Genomic DNA, 19,124 nt, shown 5'->3' with positions numbered 1-19,124 from the left:
TGGCAGGAGGGAAAACCCTATAATTGTAGCCTGCTCACTTACTGGAAGTATGGTGTATTTACAGCAGGTGGTAAGGCAAAAGTGCCTTACTTCTCCTGCAAGTATGAATGAACACAACGGAAGAAAAAAAGAAATGAGAATGCATTTTGCTACTGTCTTCTAGGGTTACCCGGCTACTATTAATCAATTGATTACTACATATTTTTCCAGAGGACAGTGAACTCTAACCAACCAAAAACACCACCCCAATAATACACCCACCAGAAAGGGGTCATACTCAGGAAGGGCCCTTTATTCCAACTGCACCTGCCTTCTTGCTGTTGGCTGGGGCTTCAGCAGGACTGGGAGTGCCAAGGGGAAGAGGTGCAAAAGAGAAAGTTCCTTCTGTTTTTGTTTCCCTGAATTTACCTGCCTTTGTCATGACCAGCCTTACACTCACCATTTCTGCAACTTAAGCCACACACTTGTCAGCTGTGCTCCTTCCTGTCTCTTGCTGTCATCAAGCAGAATTCTGTTGGAAAACACTTCCCAATGGAGAAGTCCCATTTCCTGATTCCTTGAATAAAGAGCTAAACTACAGGCTGATTTTTTTGCTTGTTTGGTTTTTTTTGTTTTTCTAATAAAAGTAAACCGGAGTATAGTGTGTTGTGGGGTTTTGGAGTTTCTTTAGTGAAATAGTCTTAGCTTGCTTTCTGTGAGGTTGGATGACTGCCTGTCCTGAAAACACACACCCTCAGATCTCACACTGATGGCATCAGGGTTTATCCTTGAATTCGGTGACTTTAAGATATTTGGCAAAGCTGATCAATTTTGCAGGGATGAAACACTGAGAGGAAATGGAGTTGGTGGAAAAGTGATGATGGAAAGTTTTTTTTTCCTTCCCAATAATTACTTAGAACAACTAAACATGGTTCCTAAATGTAGATTAATATCCACAAACTTCACACAAATTGATAAGAGCAAAAAAAAAAAAGAACTTTAAAAAATCCTCAAGGGTGTTTTGGATCCCTCCCAGAGAAAGACTGTACTCTTATTGTAGCTGGTAAATACTAATGAAATCCCAGATAACTTCAGCTTAGGCCCTGTACCAGCAAAGAATATGAGATGACATCTGGCACCCCATCTTAGTTCTGCAATTGGCCACGTGTAAGTTTTGGCGCTCAGTCTGTTAAAAGATTTGTCACATCAGACTTCAGCATAACAGGTCTTGGGCTAAATTTTAAGTGCTAAGAGTAGAATTTACCCTTTTGCCTGTGGTACAGTAAATCTATGAATAGGAAACCATGCCCTGATTTTTCTCCTTTTCCTGTGCTCTAGAATCAGCAGAAACACAAATTGTCATAGTCTGGAAAATCAGAGGTCCTATGTACAGATATGAGAATTTGCACTAAAGCATCTATTTGTTATCAATTTGAAAAACAATAAACGTTTACAATGATTTCTCTAAAAAAAAAAATTTAGAAATGCTTCTGACATAAAACCCTAAAATTATGGTCTGTTTTGGTTTGGCACGAAAAAGATGTTTTGTAATTTTTCATTGTTTAAGGTTGCCACTAGCATAAGAAGTGTATATGGCTTCATTGTCTTCAATGCAGTCACATCTCTTTAGGTTATCAGCTAATTTTGGAGCCCGAAGTTAGAAATCAAAAGGTGGGCACCTGACTGAAACAATCTTGCTCTCAAACGCTGAACCTGTCTCACTCTCATTTACAGCAGGAAAGGGATTAGCACCTAGGTGATAATAGATAATTCTTCTATTTAGGAATACGAATAGCTTCAAAGTCTGGCTCCTTATTACAAGAGCTACAAAACAGGTAAAATACTTTTCAAAACAGATAAAATTATTTCTTCAAGGCCGTTCAGATAAGGAACTCTAACCTGTACCGCTTTCCTCTTCAGACTATGAATACCAGATTCAGAGATGAAGTTACTACAATCCTTTGGAAAAAGACTCAAATATTGCAACTTTAAATGACCTGATAATCACCACACAATCCTTCTGAAAGATTATGTTGATTTTGTTTTAAATAAGGAAGCATCTAAGTGACCATGATCACACAAAAGTTTTGGATTAAAGTTAGTCAGCATTTGTCCCAAAGAAAATGAATTTCATTCACATGCCACGAATTTCCCTCCTTGTAACTTCCTATACAATAAAACTCATGCTATGTTGTAATAATATATCAAAATACACTCTGTGAATCACTGGAAGTATTGCTCCACTTATATCTAATGTCAATTACAACCAGAAGTGGATTTAGGACCTTTCTGAATTCCAGGTGTAAATAGAAGGAAGTTATTGTAAGGTCAAGATTTTCTAATCTTTCAGAATACAGCAAATTCATTATTGGTAAATCTTGGTTTATTATTTTGTCTCCCAGCAAATTCAAAAGTAAACCTCTTTGTCAAGAAAATGAATGCTTAGCATTTATACAAGGCTTCATCAGTTGATATAAAGCATGTGTAAGCTTGTCAAGTCTTTCCACAACCTGATCTCTTAGGATATTAAAAGATGACAAGATTGGGCCATTGATGTGATTCAATAGAATGATCTAATCCAATGCCAAAGACTAGCTATCCTTTTTCCCTCCTGTGTTTCCCGAGCTAGGTATGTACTGACTTCTCTGGGACAAGATGTGCTCCACACTCAGCACAATGGAACCTCACGGTAAGGAAAGGAAATCACAAATGCTGATATTTGTGGAGCCACTTTGTTCCTATACCAGCACAGCTAAACTCAGAGCTGTCCTTCCATCTACAGAGAGCTCTGCCTCTGGTGCTGCAAGGACTCCACAAACATACACCACATCCAGCTGCATATTTCCTGATGATTCTTAGGTGCTGAGCAGACAGAAAGCTACCTGAAGGAACATTTCTGTCTTGAGTGCAGCCCACAGAGTCAGGTACACTTCCATGAAACCTCAAAGTAGAAAATAAGCCCTCACAAAGTCTTGAGGGAAGGGGAGATAAACTTTCTACAAGGGACCTGGTGCCCTGCAGGTGCTTTTGCAAATATAAAAAGTGAGGGGAACATCCATTCCTCAGTGATGGCAACTCTGTGTTAACTGTGAAAAACAAGCAAAGAGGCAAACCTCAGCTTTACTTCCACAGCCACGTTGGGGAAAAAGGCCTGACTGTGCATCCCCCACTTCTGTAAGCCTCCCCATGGCAGGAAAGGGACTGCTCACAGTGGTCACTGGAGCAACTGGCTCTAATGGAGGGCTGGTGTGTGAACACCTCTCATTTTTGTGGTCTCTGACATGTCTCATTGGCTCCTCATCACATAGGCTTCACCTTTAGCAAACTAAAACTCCAAACCAACAACCAAAACCATAAAACTCCAATCCACTTTAAAACCTAAACTGAAATGAAGCTCCTAAATGGGCCCTAGATTTAGCCACCCAAGACACATAAAGAGAAGTTAAATAAATAAATTAATAAAGGAAAAGGAGGTTGCAGCCTGAAGAACACAGTAAACTCCTAGCCCTTAACATACCTGACAGGAGAATTTGTACATTAAAAACAGGTTAGGATTAGTATTATCATATGTGTGTCATCAGTCTTTTGGAGTTTAAACTGGGAGTTGTATCTGCCTGTAGAACAATAGTACAGCTGCATTTCTAATTGTACCGGGGGGTCTCGACCTAAAGGACCCAAGCCTCTTGTATCCATGGAAGTCAAGGAATATAGGTCAAAAACCAAGAGAAGAGGTGAATAAAGACACCTTTGTAAAAGGATTTAACTTTAAGCTTCATTTTAAGAAGAAGAACTAATACATATATATATATATACACATATATCTATATTTAAACAGACTTGTAACTTCATGTACAAATGTGCTAAATACGGTTAAACATGCAACAGGAAGAATGTTGTTAAACATGGAAAAAAGGTAAACTGTATTGTATAACCAATCTTCAAATACTTGAAGAAAACTGCTAGAATTCTACAAACTCATTTTAATTAAAAGCATTCAATATCTCAGCAAGCAGCTGATAATTAGCTTTATTATTGTAATTTAATATGCTACACTTCACAATCTCTGTGAATGGCTCTACTTTAGAATCATTTTAATTCTATTTTTAATTTCCGCCTCATCACACAGCTCAATGTAAATAATAACTACCAAGGTGAGGGGTGGTCCTTTCTGAAAACTGAGAGTCGTAATGAGCACTTCAATGTCCTTCCATTTCTGTTCAAAAAAACAAAACAAATATGTCCAGGTCTTTTAAAGGACTGTATTAAAACAGCCAAAAGGTTAAAACTAAGTGGATCAATTTCTTTCCCTCTGCACTAATTCTGTATTCAGCACTTTCTACATAGTCAAGGGAGATGTTTAGTTTATTCAGTCATTTCTCTATTCCTGCCTAGTGTAAATGCTGGTTAACTACACGAATTGACAATACAATTATGAGCATACAGTGTAATTTCAATGGAGAGCTCCTGTCTGCAAAGTGAAGGAAGCACTGTAATTCAACACGCAAGATTAAGAAAAGAACTCTGCTAACGGGGAAGATGTGAAACATTTAAATGTCTGGCACATGTAAAATTAATTTCAGTGTTAGGGAACAATTGTGAGGGTGTAAAAAAGTTGTCTCAAAGATCTTACATGATTCTCAGTTCTTTGGGAATTCTTTTTTCAAATCACTGACAAATGATAAAAAGTGCATCTTGTATCATACATGTGTTTTCCATATGTGCTCTTCCTAGCATTTTCTGTGCTTGAGCTATATTCATGCAACAATTCATTGATCAAGGAGATAATAAAAAAATCCATTCTTTTATTGACTTTGTGTACAAATTACTGGACTTGATGTCATAGCAAATATGAAAAAGGTTCTTCCTTTAAGTTTTTGAATTTCAACCAGAGTCATTATAAACTGTTTCCACAATATGAGAAAAATATGAAGGTAATTTTCCTAATTAAGGGCAAGTTTTATTAGCTCATTAAGCCCTGTCACCTTTATTCATTAAAAACCAAACAGAAAAGTGGAATAAATTCACCAGGATGAAGCAAACACACACACTTCCAGCTTATAAATAAACCAACTATAAAAGGTGAGGGGTGTAAATTAAGGCACTCAATCTAAGAACACAGCATGTTCTCAAGTGGCCAAATGGACCTCTTGGATATTCTTACAGAGCTCTCACTCAAGGGGAGGCAAACAGCAGACGAAGAACTGTACTTTTTGCATATATCTATTTATCTGATTCAAAAAGCGTAGGATGTCCTCACCACAATGTATCTAAATATGCAATAGAGAAAACATAAAAGCACCTCTTTATGTTAAGAATTGTTATTGCCAAGTATACTGTACAGTATATCAGTAGTCAATTTGTCTGAATTATATAAGGTTTCAGTAACTCTGCTTCATGATCACAGAATTGCTTCCTAATTTCCCTTCAAACTGTTCAGGCTGTTACAGATTATTAAAGGACATTACCAGCCTGAATAAGCGTATTAGAGATTGGTGTGATTTTTTTTTTTTTACCCTCAAATAAACCTAAAAATAATTCCTAAAATTAAAGCAATTTAGCAAGTTCCTCCTATATCTTTTAGTTAACTATATATTTTAGTTAACTCATTCTCCTTTTGCAAATATTTTGGGTCCAATCCACTATGGTCAATTCCAGCTTTATGCTGCGATTGCTCTGCTGTTCTCAGTGAGTTGAAACAAGCAGAAAACATGAAGCAATTCAGTGGGGAATCTGGTGTCTCTTACAGAGCAAGTTTCTCTTTCACTGAGAAAGCTAGAGCAAGTGGGATAAGAAGAAGAAATGTAAATCTTTCACATGAAATAAGCAAAATAAGCAAGAGAAGTGGACAGTTCCCATGGCTTAAAAAATACGATGATTTCAATGTGACTGCTCATTTAAACCTGCAGTCTGAACAGCCTTTGGAAGCATTTATACAGGAAGCATGACTGTGCCATGCAGTTCCCGAACCTCCACGGTCCTATCCCCAAGAATTTGCAATGGTACAAACAAAGCTACAAACATGCACGTATCTTTTCAGAACTAGGACCTACTTTTGCAGCCACCACTCTGTTGGTAGAAACCTGCTTAGTTCAAAAACCCCTGTTTTCTCTTCTTGTTCACCACCTTAAAGCACAGAGGAAGGTGTGTTCTGAAGGCGAAGGGTGAGGCAGAATTTGTCGGGGTTTTAATAAAGATGCATTGCAACATATCTTAAGGGGTACACGTAATTCTGTTTAAATTTAGAGAGGCAACAAAGCATTTGTTGAGTTGTAGTTAGGTTTATGTGTAGATTAATGTAGGGACAACAAGCCACAATTGACCTTGGAAGAAAAGAGTTTTCCAGCTGAAGTCAATCCACTTTGCTGGATAGCCATTGGAGAGAGAAAACTCCTGCAGCTACTTTGGATGAGTGGAAAGTATTTAAAATAGCCCCCGGTTTAAAAAATGCCATAAAGCTGACAAGACTGAGGCTGTTTGCCTTGCTTCAGATGGCATTCACACTCATCTCTAAACACTTTTCCATTTCAGTGTTGGGTGGGGGGAGCAAAAATAATCTTTGGACTACAGAAAAAATACCAGTGAAGAATAGCTCTTTCCTCTTTTGACTTTTGCATTGAGTTGCAAGCATTTAGACAGGCTTCCCAAAGAATTATAGTCCCAGAGAACACTGATGAAAAGTCCTGACTTTCCACTTCTCAACTGGCATAATGTATTCCCAGTATTCTTTCTTTCTGAGTAATTTTATAGAAAAGTGGTGTTTGTCACTTGGAAGGGGAATTCCAGGGGAGCCAGCAGTGCATCCTGCTTTACTCTCATAAGGATGACAACATTTTCCAAAGATTCCATTATTGCTACACTAAATTCTACTATTATACTATGATTTTTTTTGGTCTAATTCTATTACTTTTAATAATAGTAGAAGGGAATGACTGGTCAAAATGTAATGAAGTACATATGTGAATCTTGACCAAAAAACAAAATGTACTATGGACCCAGCTCTTTTTGCCCATAAAACAGGAGAAAAAAAAATTCCCACAAGCCTTCAATGGAAGTTTTTCCTGACAAAGAGCCACACAATTAGGCTGTGATCCACAACTTTCGATATCTTCTGGACTTTTTTAAGAGAACATTGCCAAAAATTATCCGCCAGAACAGCATACAATTCATTATGCCCTTGCTTTCTGTTGCTGAAATACAGACTGGACCCATTTCCTTGTTTTCTGCAAAATTGTGGTGTTAGTGGAAGAAGTACCTAAGCTCAAATAAAATATGTCTGGAAATGTTTTTGGCTTCATTTTGGAGTTATCCAATTTTAATGATGAGAAATAAGTTTTTGCATTGTTGTAAAACTCTGTGGATTGGTTATCCAGTTACATTTCTGCATCGCTATGCAGTGGAAGCAGCAAGCAGACCAGGTTTTTGGTATTAAGGTCCACAAGGGAAAAGAAAACTGCTACAGTAATGCTGAGATGGAGACTATTGCATTTTTTAATGGTACACTGAATGCAACACAAATGACAAAGGTGTTGTTCATGTTTATAAAAGGGAACAAGCAACCAGATCATTCCTGGAGGGAGTACTGGCAGCGGGCAGCTGGGGTGGAAAGTCTGAGATATATGACAAGCTTGTCTCCCTAAGGCAACTCAGGAGTATGGGACTGACGAACAACGCACCAAGGCACTTTGCTCACTGTTAGTTAAGTAGCCACCCTAAGAAATACTCAGCTGGGATAAAGGATGCACATAGGATCACTGCCTAATCTTCTCCAGTTACTGGGAGCATGAAGGGCAAAGAGAAAAGAGTCCTCTGCCCTGTCTTCCCATCATTACATTGGCCCAGAGACATTAGCGATTTCTCTTCAAATACTAGGGTCCATCACTCCTTCCTGACGGAATTAGAACAGTCAGTACAATTTCATACTGTGCGTCTGTGTTCCTGTCATTTCTCCTGGAAGCCATACCCAATACGTGGAGGAGTCTTGCAAAGATCAGGGAGTTAGGTTTGAGGTCCTGCATGCTGGGGATGTCCAGCACTGGACTTCCACTGACTTTAGTCTGGTCATTCTTCTCACTCAGTGGATAAACCTGATTTCTCCTTGGCTTTTATCTTAAATTTACCTTATAATTAGGAACATAATTTCTATTTATATTTTTTCATGAACTTACAGTATATCATGTTCTGAGTGTCACCTACTTCACTCAAAAAGAAAAAAAAAAGCAAAATAGCACATGGGTAGTCACCAATATTAATATCTGTGAGAAAATCTTTAAGGTTGGAAGCAAGTCTGGGAGAATAGAAACACGAACTATGTAAAGTGCAGAGCTCTGCAGTATTTTGGACACTTCCCCCCCCCTCCCGCAATTCTGCTACAGACAGCTATCATAAGGACATGAATTGTTTTAAGAGTTCTTCATCTTGCACATGGTTTGCACTTGGTTTCTTATGTCTCCAGGCTTCAGTTTCAAAGACTTTGATAAAGAAGTAAGGCATACAGACATCTAACTAAAACTTGGCGGACTTTTGCTAAGGATTGAGGGGGTGGGGACATAAGGTGCTCTAAACAGTGTATCTTGTGGTTTTTATTCAGTTTTTTGACCAACAGGAGTCAAAATCAAAGCAGAATATGTCAATAACATAAAGAAATCTATGCATGGGAGCAATTAAACCTTGTAGAAAAGAGTCATTCTATCAACTACTGTATCTACTGTTATATTAACCCATGAACGGGGCATTTTCATGGTAACATGGACAAGTCTATTCTCACTTTTTAGACTTACATTTTCCCTCAGTAAAGAACAAAGAACAAACAAAGTTACCTAAGTGCAAAAATTTTGTTTGGAAAATTCAGAAGCTAGAGGCATAACATCCCTCAGTTTTGCATTTCACTAAGGCTTCAAACACCTTAAACTATGCAATTCACTAGCAAGGTGAGAGAGCAGTGCCAAAAGCCACTCAGAACATGCCCCTGCTTAGCTGATTGAGATAAAGAATTTCCGAGTATTTGAAAAGAATTTTAATACTTATGTCTAAATGCAGCTTATTAATATGCTTTTTCTTTACATTTCAAGGATAATTTAAAACGTTTAACAGCGAGTCATACTCCATGGTACTGCAGAATGCCTGTGAGTTACAACTGATGTGAGCAGTCAACTGAAACTAACAAAGCATGTCTTTTAAAGGATTTGGACCTTACAATGCATTACAGCTTCGAATTTTGAAGCAAAACTATTAAAGTCTAGAAAATGGGTTGTTAATGTGAATGCACAAAATATAATCAGGATTATATACCCATTCTATTTAATTTGGGTAGGGTTTGGATATCAGGACAGTAAATACATATCGATGTAACCTTGGTAGCATCCAAATATCGGAAAGAAAAATACGTAGTCAAGAAGCTCTAAATCCTAACTTCTAACCTCCACACAAAGTCCTTGAAAACACTTTTTGCACTAAGATTCAGTGAAAGAATAAAAGAAAAGAAAAAGAAAAAAGAAAGAAAGAAAAAGTAAAAAGAAATAATATTATATTCCTCTACAATAATTTACACATAGTTTAAGCCAGTGGCCATACAGGTCTAAAAATTATTGCATCCCATAAAACATCACTTTTTGGAGATAATTTGTAATCATACACTACAAAATTTTCTGACACAGTATTATTAACTTTTAACAATTTTGGAAGAAGAATGCTTTGCACAATGTCTGGCAGTGTTACCATACCTTCTAAACCAAGGTAGAAAAGCAATCCAAGAAGTAATCAGGTTTCTTGAAGCACAAAATTAAAAGTTTCCTTAGAACCGACTGCTGCAGTGGGAACTCATTTCTTCACATACACAGTTTCTAACTACGCGCATCTTCTTCAGCAACGACAACAGAGCGAAACAGTCCCTTCACAGAGAGGATAACTTTGCGGAGCAGGGTGAAAAAACCCTCCAGCTGTGACAGGCTGTACGGCAAGGAGGAAAACTTCTGGTGCCACCGCTATTCGGAAGTCAGCTACTTCTCTAATACCGTTCCCCTCAAGTGCACTGGGGCTGCTAATTTTACAATTTCCTAATCGTTTTTAAGACCTCCATACCTGCATCCCCCTGCAAACTACAGGCGCAAGCACTCGGAACGCGGGCTTTGACTGAACCTAAGTGCTGTAGCTGACTCGAGAACAACATAGACCAATCCGCATTTGAATCAATGAATGCCCCTTCTCGGCCAGCTCCTCATGGCTACTCATCTCTGAAATTTTAAGGAAGTACACTAAAACGCCTGGGTTACACCCGAGCTGTATGTTCGGCTCAATATTTTCAAATTAATAAAAAAGAAAAAAAAAGAAGAAGAAAAAAGAAAAAAGCGTGTGGGACAGGGAGAAGGGAGGGGAAGGGATGGGATTGGATGGGATGGGAGGACAGGGCTCCGCAGTCTCCCACTTAACGTGCCCGGCAACTTCTCCGCGGCAGCACCGGTTCCGCGCGGCCCCTCCTCACCCGCGCACCGCAGCCGCCCGGGGCTGACTCCCCGCTCGCCCCGGGGGCTGGGGCTGGTGCCCGCCCGGGACCCCCCGCCCTGCGGTACCTGCTACGCCGGGGCCGGGGCGGGCGGCAGCTGTGGCGGCGCGGCTGGCGCCGCTCCATGTGCCGGCGCTGCCCCGCGGGCGGTGGCTCCGCGCCCGGTCCCTCCCCCGCCGCTCCCGCTCGCCCGCCCGCCCTCCGCCCCGCGCGGCCACCGCCCGCTCCGCACCCGCGCACGCCCCCGCCCCACGGTGCTGGTGCTTGGGACGGCGGCGGGCGAGCGGCAGCCCCGGGGCAGAGGGACATTTACCTGCTGAGGTACCTGTTACCGGGGCGTCCCGCCGGCTGCGCTCAGCTGGAAGAGCGGGAGAGCGGCCGGGCTCCGCGCCGCCCCACGGACGCTCCTGGGGCCGGGCTCATGCGGTGCCGGGACTCGGGTGTCCCCGCACGGCAAGGCAGCGACGAGGCACAGCGATACGGCCGAGAGTCACAGGCCGTCAGCTGCAGACATCCACCTCCAGAGCTAAGGGGTCAGATCATCCTTCTTTACTTCAACCTAGTCTTTCGCACCCCGTGCAAAACGCGCCCCGCACTTTTTGTGCGCTTGAATTTAACCGCCGGAACAGAACTTAAGTAACTTACTTAAAATCGGTGGCAGAGACAGTCGCTGAAATCCACACCTTACTCTTCCAGAGTCCGGAGGGCACGGCAAACCTGATGGAAATTACTCATGCTTAAGAATTAAGCACATTTACACTCTGTGGAGGATGAGGACCTCATTTTTTTTGCTGTGCTTCAGTTCCTCATCCTCAAGATGTGGGTAACAAATACTTCCTTTCTCAGATCCTACCTCTATCTTTGCTCTCATATAACAAAAGTTTAGGCATAGCTTTATGGATGTGCATAATCTCATGGACTTAAATAAACAATAAAAAAAAAAAAGTTAAACATGTAGGCATTGGAAAGATCAGAAGCTTAGAATGCAAGCTCTTTGAAACAGAAACTGTCTACTACTTCCTAAAAGTTTTTACTTTAGAACAAAATTAGGTCTCCAAGGGTAGTTGGGATTTTTTTTAGAACAGAAATGGCAAGACTGTACCCAGGATTTATTTCAGGCACTCCTTCCCTCAGAGAAGCTCTGCAGATATGACTGCTGCACACTTCACAAACTGGGATAATATCTGGGTGTGTGAGATGAGCCAGGTAGACCTGGTGCTTCTCAATTTTTTGAGTTTTCACACTGCATCTTTAAAGAGATGCAGAACCCTCCTTTTATTGTAACTTACAAGTAGACTTCATGGATCTGATAGGGCTGAAACTCAGAGGCAAATTCTGCTCATATTTATTCCAGAAGAACCCCATGTCTTCCAGCCGGTTTGCATACAGGGAATCAAGAGCATTTGATGAGTAGAACACCTGGCACTCCCAGGTCGTAAAAAGGAAGAAAGAGATTTACAAAAGATCCCCAAAAAGGTGTCACCATGTACCTTGCAGTTAGTACTTTTCTCCAGCAAATCACAAAGAGCTCATCCTCAGCAGGACCGGGAATACAGACAGGAAGAGCTTCACCAGACACCTTCAAAAGCAGAAGCTGGTTAACTCAAGGGAACTCAGCAACTTTCCACAGATATGTGCGTTTGGATATTTCAAAGAAAAAGGACTGACACTCCACGGCTCTTTCAGGAGCCATTTGCTGCTCTCCTGTGCTCCAGCTGCCACAGGGCCCATATGCTCCAGCACACCAAGGGGGAACTGATTTGGCATATATTTTTAAACGCAGATTTTACCCTGCACAGGCCATGTCTCATTAAATACTTGACAAAGTTTTTAGGTCAAAATTGATTTGCTAGATTATTATCAGAGTAGGTGTGAGCCGAGCCTGTTAAGATAAAATCTTATGTGATGTGATCTGTAATTCACTGTGTTTAGGTTTGTTAGCAGCTCGTAGGAGCTTCTATGCTTAATAGATGTTGTGGAACATCCTTTTACCACTGGCACCCTGGAGAATGACCAGCAGCACAGCCACAGCAGCACTGAGCTCACTGGTGCCAGGCTACTCTCAGGTACAGCAAGTTCCTTGCTGAGAGAGCAGCAGTGACTATGTGAAGAGACGTTCACTGTCCCAGTGATGTCCCCCAAGCCCGGAGGGACTTCAAACGGCTCTGTTAAGAGATAGTTGCAGATATACACTCAGGCTTGCAGTGTTTCCAGTGACATTACTGGGAATTTAGGATGAGCCAAAGTGGGCTGTAAAGGGGGAGCAATGTAAAGCAAAGCGAAAAAAAAAAAAGGTCATCTAATTCACTGCCAGCTAAATCTTATGGCAGATGAAATCTGCCAAAAAGGTTTTTCTCTTACTGAATTTATTGTGGGAAGCATCTAACAAAACTGCACAATGAATGATTTATTTCAGATTTATTTTTAAATACAAATAGTAATTTGTATTGCAGGAGGTACTATGTTTCTACTGCTGTGTATTACCACTTCCCATTTATTGCTTTCCTGCAGCAGTCTTACCAACCTGAATCCTCAAAATGGACAGCATGCCACATTCATGCTGCTTCAGCCCATTACCAGGCAGGTGCTGATGATTAAATATAAAAGTACAACAGGAAAGATTTGCAAATTGAGAATCAATAAAAAAGTGTTAAGCATAGAGCATGCATATTAGGTGAAACAGCTGGAGTGTTTCACCAGGCAGGTGTTTCTCCTGGCTTTTGGTCACAAAATTTTTATTTTAGTTCTAGTTATTCAGAGGGTTTGCTTGTGAGATCCTGAATTGGTTGAGTGAGAAGTTCTCATTCCATTTGGAATACAGAAGTTCTGATCAAGATGAGGATGGTGAAGATTTATCAGAAGCATGGTGAATTTTCAGAGGCATAAAAGGGATGATGTTGTATTCTACAGCCAGAAATCTCCCATGTACTATACTTTCTACTATAATGCTAAGTGTGACCAGCTCGTTTCACAGTCCTTATCTTAGCTAGTTCCCTCACCTTGAGAAATCTCTTACTGGACTATTTTCCTCTCAGACGGCTCTTCATACTTTGGAGTGCCAGAAATGCTTAAAAAAATTAATGGACCTCACTAAACAGTTGACTGTCAGGCATTTGAATATTACTTAGGAAATACAGATCACTGCTCCAATTGCACATAATGCCTAACATTTAATAGACTTTTGTTTAGGATCTTTGATCCATTAAACTGTAGTCTTAGATTTTTAGCTTTAGAAAATAACTCTGTCACCTCTCAGCAAAGCTCTAATGCTTTTACCTCAGAAGCATCTCAAAATTCCACATATTCCTCTCCTTACACATCTCAGGAAATACCACCTGTGCTATGGATGTATAAATAGAAAATATCCCCACCAAGATCGTCTTTTTTTCACATCAATCAGTTAATGTAATTTTCCTCTCTGCATTGCTGTGCTGACTCCTCAGGCATGGTTGCAAAATACTTACCTTTATCCCAATTTCCACGGGCTTCCCACTGTCCTTTACTTGTCTCTCCCATAATTCAAGGGTCTCATTTATATATAAGCATTTCAGGCTTTTTTCCCCACATAACTTCTTTCACCAACTGATCTCCCTGAACTCAACTAAAAGTCCCTTTCTCTCTCCAGGCTGTGTATTTTCCACTAATTTCTACCATACTACTGTTTAGTCACCTGTGTAAGATTTGAAAGCCTCCTTCTATGGTTTTCTGTACCTCAGCCTCTTCACTCTTTCTGTGTGAGCTACTCACTGAGAAGCCAGAGAATCTCTTAGTGCCTTATAGACACTAACATAAACATGAAATAAATAATTGCTGTAATAATGCAAGGAAACGTGAATGACATGATCGGCTATGTGAGATTTTAATCTGTATGTAGGTGAAAGAAGAGAATAACAGTTTGTCATCAGTGGTTTTGTTAACTTCTTTCCTTTTTATGAATAGTGCATGGGAAGGGAGCGGGGTTTGTTTGTGGATTTTTTGTTTGTTTCCTTGGTTTTTTTTATTGTAGAAGAATGTTTTACAGTAAGGAAATTGTAATAGGCTGAAGATGACTACAGACACTTCTGGCATCAAGGAGAGGTGCATAGTGTATGACTGTTGACTGACTGATGTGTAACCATTAAATTAAATCACAGTTGCTCTTCAGCCAGCAGAATCTCAAGTTTTCATGTATTTACAATTTTAGTGGAATCAAATGCTCTGGTTATGGGTGTACAAATGCACACATCCATGTACACATGCACAAAACACTTGGAAACAGGCATACCAGAGACATAATCAGTCCCACACATTCTGTCATATCACTCTCTCAAAAGCATCCCTTCTAAAGCTTCCTGCTCATAGCTGTATCTGGACCAAAGCTAAGAACAAACTCGGGACAAATTCAGGAGGTCTCATTCACATCCATCTTTTTATCTTCTTGTTTTGCTGGTTGACCTCTGGCATTTTCTCTCAGATGGCTTTGGTAACCTGAAGAATCTTTTGGAAAAACACTTGACCTTTGGGTCTGCGTACTAGGAAAAGTACGATGGAGGTAGGAACCAGCCACACCACCTCTCCATTTCATAGGACAGACACACACTCTAGTGATTGCTGTTTATCTTTAGGCAGTGCACAGACGTGCTAGGTGGCACTTTATCACAAGCTGTTGTCTTCTCAGGCAACAGGAATTGCCCAGTCTGTTGAGCAAGACGAGATGTTCTTGATCACAGGCTAATCAGTCAGGGACATACAGTAATAATTTGGTGTCAGGGGAGGAGAGCAGGACACAATTTCCTTTTGCAGTAGGAAAGTTCTGACTACAGAAGACTAAGACACTGCTATTACCAACAGCAGCCTCAGGTAGGATAAAACTAGACTTGCAGGAACCACACTTCTTGCTTCAAAGACTACCCAGCAATGACTCTGCATATAAAAACATGGCATGTAAGATTTAGTCTAATGTAATGGAAACCAAAATTCAGTCTATTTTGAAATACACCCTATAGCCTATGGAAAAAATCTTACTGCTTCATCTATTTTAAATGAAAAGTTTAGTTTTATGCTCTTTTATTTTGCAACTAGCTTTACACAGAACGTACATAAAATTCAACTCCCATTTACATCTGGAGACAGCTACTGAAGTCCAATAATTACTCTGCAATTCTAACAAAACTAAGAACAAAAATGCTTTATTCAGAATTACAAATGTAAAATTATTTGATATTTCTTTTTCTTAAAATGCCTCAGAACAAGACCTCAGTAATTTATCTAGTAGTATGTTTCTAGTATGTATCTGGAAGGTTTCCAGAACTCTTGATCAGACATAAGGGGAAACATGCAGAGTCCAACACAGGGCAAGAAAAACAATGAAGATATTAGAACACCTCTCCTGTGAGGAAAGGCTAGGAGAGCTGGGACTGTCCAGCCTCAGGAATAGACAGCCCAAAGAGATCTTCATTTCTAAATACATGATGGGAGAAAAGGGAGGAGAAGCAGCCAGGTTCTCCTCAATGATAAGACAAGAGACAATGGGTGAAGGAAATTTCACCTGAACGCAAAGAAGTACTTTTTTTACTCTGTGTTCAAACATTTGAACACATTTACCAGAGAGGTTGTGGAGTTTCCATCTGAACCAGAAAGCAATGCAGAGTTGTGTTAATGAACTGATGTAATGATCATAGAGATTTGCTTTTTCATTTTCTTTTAAATCCATCTCTTAAAGTCTCGTCTTTTTTTTTCGAGTCATAAATCTCTAATGAAGTCAGATTAGAAAGATTCAGAAGTATGCTACTCTCAATTTTCAGAAAGAGTAAACTAGTAACAGCACTGCTAATATTTGAAGGATTGATGCAACATCACTGCTCACAAAATTTTCTGCAACAAATCCTAATATTTAAAGTTACTTTACTACTGATATATATTTAGTGAAGATCTCTGAACAATTGCATTGCCTACTGTTTCAACATTCAATTGTTTTATTTGATTATGTGAACCATATATGGTTGTTTCTGAACTGTCCAAAAATGGCAAGAATATTCACCTTTTAGTGAATCTCGTTCTCATTTTGTTACAGATTTGCTTTCACTGAACATTTGTATTAATAAAGTTCAATTCAGCTTTATAAGAAATACACTCATTTGGCTCTAGAAAACAACACTGGTGTCTGTGAGATCTGCCATCTTCTACAGGCCCCACCTTGCTCAGGAGACTGTTCCTGTGCATAGTTAGTGATGAATTATAACTTCTAATACTAGCTCTACTTATGTAAAATATCTTGAGCCTAGAGAAACAAGACCATTTTAAGTAAGCTTATCTTCATGCCTTCCTATTCCAATGTTTTTCAGTATAGCTGAGAGAGTACATCTTTCTGGATTCTTTTATTTATAGTTAGTGATGGCAGGTATGTGGTCAGAGTGCCATTGTGGTACGAGTACCATTGCGATCTCTATCACTTGTTCAAAACTTTTTTTTATTTAACTGCAGTTAAGAGTTTCTGTTAAGGAATCCAAGAGGGAGCTGTCTTCTATTACTAACAGAGATAAAGCAAGCTCTGGAGATCCCTGCTGCATTCCAAGCAAAAGGTCTGGATAGTATTCACTGCACAATTTTACGTGAACCATTCAGTCTCTTTGTACCACAGCTCCTTGGAGAAAATGTAATGTTAACTCTTGTTTATTTCACAAGGGTTTTCAGGAAAAATCATAAACATTTTGAGAATTTCAGAAAGTATGGGTCTGCAGGGCAGGCTAAACCTTCTCTGCCTTCGCATTGAGCTGGTCAGATGACAAGCCAGCTGTGAGCTTGTGATGGATTAACCTTGGCTGCCTGCCAAGTGCCCACCAAGCCAGTTCCTTGCTCCCCTTCCTCAGCAATACAGGGGTAGAAAATACCATGAAAAAGGTCATGGATCAAGGTAAGGACCCAGATCTCACTCACTGACTACCATGGTGGGGAAACAGGCTTGGGGAAATTAATTTACTTTATAGCCAATTAACAAAGAAGGATAGAAAAAATAAAATTAAAAAAAAAAAAAAAAGAAAACAAACCCAAACTAAAATCCACTTCCCTCCATCACTTTCTTCCCAGGCCTAGCTTCACTCCTGATGTTTCTGTGTCCTCCCCCCTGAGTGGTGCAGAAGGTTGAGGAATGAGGTTTGTGGTCAGTTCATAACACTTCATTTTTGCTGCTCCTTTTTCATCGCACTGTTCCCCTGCTCCAGTGAGGAGTCCCTCCCATGAGAGTGACTTCATTTGCTGCTCCAACATAGATCTTTCCCATGGGTTTCAGTCTTTCTGGAGCAGATTATACCAGGTTTGGTACCCCTGTCAGAAAACCTGCTCCATTGTGTGCTCCCTTCCCTGGACTGCATTTCATATCCTGCCAGAAGCCTGCATGAGCTCTCCATGAGATGCAACGTTTTTTGGGGCACATTCACCTGCCGTGGCATTGGGTTCTCCATGATTTTCAGACTGGATATCTGGTCCAATGAGATTCTCCTTGGGCTTCAAGGCACAACCTGCTTTGCCATAGTCTTCTCCCTGGGCTGTTGGGGAACCTCTGCTCCAGCACCTGGAGCACCTCCCCTTCCTTCTTCACTGGTCTTGCTATTTGCTCTTTCTCTCACATTTGCTCACAGTTGCAGCACAACTTTCTTACACACTGCTGATGGCCTTGGCTCTGGCTAGCTGTGACTGGATCTGTCTGACAAGGGGCAGCAGCTCACAGAAGACATGCCTGCAGCTTCCCCTCCCTACCAAAGCTGTGACATGTAAACTCTGATGGTAGTTTGAAGATACCAGCACAGCTGGCTGACTCCCAGTGTACAGCTGCTTACTCCAGTGGATGCACAGCAGAGGTAGGGAACATTGTATCTCGTCCCTTCATCCAGGTGCAGGAATGTCTGCTTGGCAGATAAACTGTATTTTACACCTGGGCTTCTAAAAAGCTGTACTTCAGATTATTTTTGTTATTTGCATTACCTGAAAACAGGCAGATGTCATTCAGGGTCTAGGAATCCATCACGTGTGGCAGTGTGCAAACAGTTCATGACCTATATTTAGTCAGACAACAGATAACCAACAGCTACACACAGCTCAGGGAACTCAAGGAAGAGGTGAGATCCTATCAAGCAAATAAATAGGCCGGGGACTGAAGTGCAGCTTCACTGTAGTTGCCATGAGGTTTTGTATTATTTGTATAGTTTCTCTTATCCCTCAGATAAAAACAGGTTCAAAGGAGAAAATGAATTATCTGGGGTAGGACATCCTTCCCAGCCCTGCAGAAAGAAAATGATGAACTTGAAATGAGAACAAGCAGGCTGGGGAGAGTGGTCAGGGACACAAGACCCTTCCAGCAGAAGTACAGTAAATATTAGATTAAACCAAAGATGGAGAGCCTGGAGTGGATAAAAACTCCCCAAACCATGTGCTAAAGCAATGATGTTACCAGCGTTTTGAATGCACATGAACAGGAGAGGAAAAGTTTGTCTCTGACAAGGGTGAGACACAAGGTGATGACAATTTAATCATGAATTTCAGCTACAGGCAGGTTTAGGAAGAGCCTAACCCGGGCAAAGCCATGCAGAAAGGATCCACAGCTTTCAAGCCTATTCCTTAGATAAGGGTGTAATAAAGATTTTTTGAAGGGAGGGTCACCTTGTTTATCCCG

The 19,124-nt window shown here is 40.5% G+C and overlaps 1 protein-coding gene across 8 annotated transcripts in view; it reads right to left on the bottom strand.

Moving 5' to 3' along the window:
• The window catches only part of IKZF1 (IKAROS family zinc finger 1), a 69,725-nt gene extending 59,084 nt beyond the window's left edge, over nucleotides 1-10,641 (bottom strand). For 7 of the 8 annotated variants that reach the window (XM_088171289.1, XM_088171311.1, XM_088171329.1 and 4 more), the window contains exon 1: nucleotides 10,545-10,641. The gene's annotated coding sequence lies outside the window, so the exon portion shown is untranslated. Of the gene's footprint in view, nucleotides 1-9,698; nucleotides 10,504-10,544 lie in introns of those variants that run through there. The other variant, XM_088171292.1, reaches the window with a different exon arrangement.
• Nucleotides 10,642-19,124: the final 8,483 nt, after the last annotated feature.

The sequence above is a fragment of the Sturnus vulgaris genome, chromosome 1 (genome assembly GCF_052056855.1).
Source record: "Sturnus vulgaris isolate bStuVul1 chromosome 1, bStuVul1.hap1, whole genome shotgun sequence".
Taxonomy (NCBI): Eukaryota; Metazoa; Chordata; class Aves; order Passeriformes; family Sturnidae; genus Sturnus; species Sturnus vulgaris.
The sequence above is the reverse complement of the archived record's forward strand: the minus strand, read 5'-3'. Positions and strand labels throughout refer to the sequence as shown.